This window comes from Arachis ipaensis, chromosome B02, assembly GCF_000816755.2.
Source record: "Arachis ipaensis cultivar K30076 chromosome B02, Araip1.1, whole genome shotgun sequence".
In the NCBI taxonomy this organism is placed as follows: domain Eukaryota; kingdom Viridiplantae; phylum Streptophyta; class Magnoliopsida; order Fabales; family Fabaceae; genus Arachis; species Arachis ipaensis.
The window spans coordinates 23,098,599-23,104,619 of record NC_029786.2 but is presented as its reverse complement, the minus strand read 5'-3'; the positions used below and the strand labels follow the sequence as shown (position 1 = coordinate 23,104,619).

Sequence of the window (6,021 nt, the reverse complement as noted above, 5' to 3'; positions counted from 1 at the left end):
AGTTCAAGAAATTTATATTAAATAAATTAAATATCATTATTCATGTTTCAAAATTCATTTGAGTGAAAATATTTGTGGAAAGAACTAAAGTTGAGAGAACTAATAACATGTTTAAGAATAATATTTAAAAGTTTAACTTTACAAATTATGGAGAATAAATAAAATTAACCACAAATTTATAAGTCCAAATTATTTCTTTTATAAGATTAGTTATAGATTAAGTAAAAAATATAATGACGAGATAGATGTCATTGAGAATTTATCGAATAAGGTACTTTTGTACTGTTGAGTTTTTTCTTTCAGTACGAGAAGTGGAATAGAAAGATGAGAGAGAAAAGAGAAAAATAGAGAGAAAACCAAAGAGAAAGTGAGGGATTTGAACGAGAAAAGTGACAAATTGTGACTAGGAGAAGACTTAAAATCTATTGGAGATCAAACCAACCAATCACACATCACAGTTTACTACCTCAGAGGCTCTCACAAATAATGATAAGAGAGTAGGAGAAGTTCTTAGGGATCAAGAATATCGATCAATTACTGTATTCACTAACAACCTACCACTAAATACAATGGTAGCATAGATCTGCAAGTGTTTGAAAGAGAAGGAAGAGTAGTGGATGTGTTCTTGTCAAAGAAAAAGATGATGAGGAACCTGCTAATGTTTGTTTTTGTGAAGTTTGCGATGAGAATTGGTACTCTGAATGTCATTCAAAAACTGGACGGGTGAGTGGTGCAGAGATACAAGATAAGATTATCAGAGGTTAGATACAAAAGAGTAAAATTGGGTAAGATGAATAAAGATGAAAAGAATGAGAAGACCCAAGCAGAAGAATAACATAGTAAAAGATATAAATGATATGAAAGAAGGAGATATAATAGAAAAAGATTGTATAAGGATGTGGTCAAGTTTGGAAGGGGACGACTAGGAACGATAGATCCAAGAGACGACAATGACACAATGTGAAAAATCAAATGTGGTATTAGATAGTAATGGAGGAATGATTGAGAAAATAGAGAGTCTAATTGAGGAAGCAATTAATCCAATAGACTTTCTGGAGGTGAAATAGACAGTGATGAGGAACTGGTACAACATGACTGAGGTAAAGATGGTGATGACTTTTGACAATAAGAAAAATATGGAGGAAGCAGCACAATTTTTTTTTTCTACTAAATCACTTCATAGACGTCAAAAGATGGACTTCTAAAGAAACAAATAGGTCGAGGAGGCTTTAAGTGGAAGTCATAGGACTTCCCATACATGCTTGAAATAAGGATAATATAGAGGGGGAGTTTGGGGGATAGTGATAAAAGTGGATAGATAGAAAAATTAACATTATAACTCCTTTAAGGTGTTAGTGGACTCAAGTTTCGATCCCACCATACAAGCATACTTGAATATATTGATTGATGATGAGGAATTTCAGGTAATTTATAAGAAAGATAGGGCAAATGAATACGCATTCTAATGATAGGTTATGCTAATGGAGAAGAAAGTGACAATAAAAGGACAAGGGATGCATGGGAAGCATAAGGGTGTGCAGGACACTATAGTATGTGAGAATGATAGAAATATGTCCAATGAAACAATAAGGAAAGCGAGGCACACTGGCACGTAGACAGAGGCTAGTGGCGGTGAATAAGATGATATGCTTAGGATAGCCAACAATATGGAAGTGGGAAGGTTGATAGAAGTGAAATCGCAAATGGCTGTGCATGGATGGAGAAGGACTAATGATGTCATCAAGGCCCAGAATCAAAATTTAGGTAGTAAAGGAAGAAAAACTTGGACTAATGAGTCAAAAACTCAAACTTGGTAAGATGATAGAGATATAAAAGAGGTTGTAAGAGAGCCTAATCTGGGTCTACTTAATGAGCTAAGTGAAAATAATGAAATAAGATATTTAGAAAATGAGCATATTTAAAGAAGGATGGGGCGAATAAGGATTATAATGAGATTAGAAATGAAGGGGACTCAGGCTCTGGCCCATCTAAACCACCAAGTTTAAAAATGAGGCACGTGAGATAGGGGATAGGAATATAAGTGAAGAAGAGAGAAAGGCAACCAATACAAGAACAATAGTTTGAAGAAGAAGATGCCAAAAAGAAAGGTAGGACAAAGATTGAAAGGAGAGACAAAAATATTGAGAAAGAAAAAAGATATTGAATATCTAAATTTTGGAGGCAAATAGAACATGAACTTTGGGAACACAAATTGAAATTGTATACACATGAAGAAAATGTAGCAAAAAAGTACTTGAGAGAGGAGAATGGAGAGACTAGAAGCACGAAGAGAAAGGAGACAAAAGCACGATACAAAAAAAATTCTAAAACAGAGTATTAAGGAGACATGTGATTTATTAACTATGCCTAATGATTCTCTTATAGAATTGTAGAGGACTGGAGAATGGCGGTAAAATGGGAATGATTAGAGAAATAGTGAGCAAAAATTGTGTGAGATTTTTAGGCCTGATGAAAACGAAGGTAGCAAAGGTGAAGGATTTTGAGATAAAATGGTTATGGACAACATTGACTATGAGTGGAATATGGCTGCAGCTGAAAATAGTAATGGGGATAATGTGTTTGGGAGAAGGCATTCTTTAAGATCCAACAGGTCATAAAGGGTATCATAGATGAAAGTGATGATCAAGTACTAATTGGGGTTGTGTACGCCCTAAATACCGAGAGGGAGGATGAACAAAAGGTAGTATAGGAGGAGATTAACTGCATCAAGAATCACGATAACATCCCTATTATTATGGTATTTGGGGACTTTAATGAGATTACTCATCCAAATAAGAGGAGTAATGACAGAGTCAACACTGAGGGCATGGTAGATTTTAAAGAGGGGTACAAGATTTTGAGGTAATGGAGATGTCGTTGGTGGACAGAAAATACACTTAGAGAGATGGAAAGAGTATAAGCAAGATAAATAAGTTATGCTTGGATACGACGTGGGTTCAGAAATTTCCTGCATAAAAGTTTAGATCCTTCAAGTGTGCTAAATTAGATTATGTGCTGATAATTTTTGAAAAGGAGATAAAGGATTGGTGACCCAAATCGTTCAGATCCTTGGACGTTTAGTTTACACATCCTTAATTCAAGATGTTTGATAAGAAATGGAGAAAAACAGAAGAAAAGTCGGTTGCTATGAAACTGAGAAACATTAGGGGAATTCTAAAGAATTGGAATAGAGAGACGTTCAGAAAAATTGAAGAGAAAGTAAAATGTTTCAAAAGGGAGATTGAAACATTGAAAAAATGTTAAAATATGGAATTAACCAAGATGAGAACTTAATTAAAAAGGCAGCTTTGAAAAATCAATTAGAGGTGTGGTACAAGACGAATATTGGAGATACAATAAAGGGATAGGTATATAAAAGACGTTGGTAAAAATAATGAGATATTTCATGTAAAATCTACTATTAAAAAAAAAAAGAATAAGCAGAATCGAGAAAGTGAAAAATTGGGCAAATAGTGAAGAATTTGGCGAGAAATTAAACAATTGGCAAAGAGGTATTTTAAAAATGTATGTTCACAATAATATATATTAATGATAAAGAAGAGGAAGGTATGATATGGAGAATAACGAATGAACAAGCAGAGTTGATTAAAAATATTTCGTCTGATGAGAAAATAAAGAATGTTGGGTGGGCATATGAGTTATCAAGAGCACTGTGGTAGATGGGTATAACTTTAGGTTCATCAAGAAGACATGGAGGAGTGAAATTCACGAACATAGTTTAGGATGTTTTTTAGTAAAGGAAAAATGTCAAAGAAAATAATTATGACTTAGGTAGTGTTAGCAGTAAAATTGGGCGGGGGTAAATAGATAAAGGACTTGCGTACAATTAGTATGGTATGATGCATTTATAAAGTAATTTCTAAGGTAATTGAAAAAAGATTGAGACCTTTGATGGGAGGACTGATTGGAGAGGTTTGAACAACATTTATTCAAAATCCATAGATTTAAGATGGTGCACTAATAGCGAGTGAATAGGCTTGACTCAAGAAGATTAACAATGTGTCTACAATTTGCGAACGATACGATTTTATTTTGTCCATCAAATTTGAGGGTGTTGAGGAATTATCAAAGAATTTTTAGGTATTTTGTTATGATGTTAAGACTTACAATTAACTTTGTTAAGTCGTTCATTATTCCAGTAAATTGTCATGGTGGTGAGATTGAAAAGTTGAAATGATCTATGAAATATCAAGTTGGGATGTTACCAATTAAGTAGCTGGCATTCCCTTGGAAGCAAACCCAATAAGGAATTGCTACATGAAAATCCATCTTGGACAAAATTGAAAAGTTGAGTTTTTGAAAGGCTAACTTGTTATCAAAGACCAGAAGATTAATGATCATAAAAGCAGTGATTACTAATTACTTGAAAATGTCTAAGATGCCAAAAAAGGTTGCAAAAAGGATAATCTCAATGCAATTCTTTTGGAAAAAATAAAATGAGAAAAAATGAATACTAACATTAAAGTGGAGTACTATTCAGAAGCCAGATGAGCATGGCAGCTTAGGAATTGGGGATACACTGATTGAAAAAATAGTAATATTATTCAAGTGGTAGTGGAGATTCTCAGATGAAGATGAGTAGTTATGAAAAAAAAGTTAATAACTCTTGTTAAGTTGTTATGATGTGGACATGCACATAGTAATGACGGAAAACAATTGCAAAGGTTATAATGGTTTGTAGAAGGAGATTGTAAATGTTGCAAAAACAAATGAGACATATAAAGAAGTGAGTAAGAAAAGATGCAACATGTGTTAGGAAAAGAAACGAACAAGATTTTGAAAGATTTTTAGGTAAGAGATAAGAGTTAGAGAAAAAAATTTTAAGATTGTTTAATATTTTAAATAAAAAAGAGCATGTGATTGGTGACTGTGTTTGGATTGGATCCTAATGGTTTGAAACCTTCAATGGAAGAGGGTATTTTTTAAGAGAGAAAAACCACTAATTGATGAGAAAATATTCTGAAAAGTTTGTCCTGGGTTATAGGATAGTATGGCGTAGATACTCAGCTCAACCAAATCATTTGTTAATACAATAATAGAAAAGCTTTACGGAGTTCCAATAATGAAGCATATTTTTTAGAGGAATGCTAGGGGCAGCAACTTTGTGATTTGTAGCCATCAAATAGCTATCAATGATGGTTTTAATGGTGTGAAATGGGTGTGAGATTTCATCCAATAACTCACTTTTTTTTTGCTGGTTACATACTGGCCAAAATTTAACAAAGTTGTTAGCCCCTTAGACTTTTCCTATTTTTTATGACATATGGAAAAGATTAGTCTCACTGAGAGTGAAAATATTTGTATAATTCGTGATAACAGATGCGATGAACACTAAGAATAAACTGATAAGAAGAAATAATATATAAAGAGATACATTGTGTGTTCTATGTGAAAATGAGTTAGAAATGGTAAATTATTTATTTTTGCATTGCAACTTTTTTTTCTCGTTTATAGTGGTTGGCTCAAAAGGTAAGGAGATGTGGTCTGGGTAGACATGAAGAACGTAAAAGAGTGGTTTAAAAGTTGGATGAATCAAGAGGTGAAAAATATGAAAAAGAAAAGTGGATTATTTGTTTCTTTGTAATTGTATGGACAGTGTGGAGTTGTAGAAACTAAAAGATTTTTTGGATAAAAATATATTATGTCTTGATTATTGAGTTGTTTTTGTTATTTTGTTTGCATGCAACTTTTTTATGTCTTGATTATTGAGACTTTGAAGTGTATTTGTTGTGTTTTGATAAAAACTTGTGATTTATAATTTGTTCTTGATGGCATCAAATGGAGTAAACTATAAATAAAAAATATTTCTCTCTTATTTTGGGTTGAGCTAGTACAAACTATCTAAAAAATATTCTATTTTTAATAAGATAAAGTATTATTTTAATTTCTAACTAACATTATAGTTAAGTTATAATTTTGTTTATAATATTTTATTTTATTCGAATTTTGTTCTCTGGTTAAAATTATAACTTTTAAAAATATAATTTTTCTTTTATTATT

The 6,021-nt window shown here is 32.3% G+C and overlaps 1 protein-coding gene across 2 annotated transcripts in view; it reads right to left on the bottom strand.

Annotated features, from left to right (window-relative positions):
- LOC107625126 (ribokinase) overlaps positions 1-6,021 on the bottom strand; it is a 15,299-nt gene that overhangs the window by 5,504 nt on the left and 3,774 nt on the right. The window lies entirely within an intron of this gene.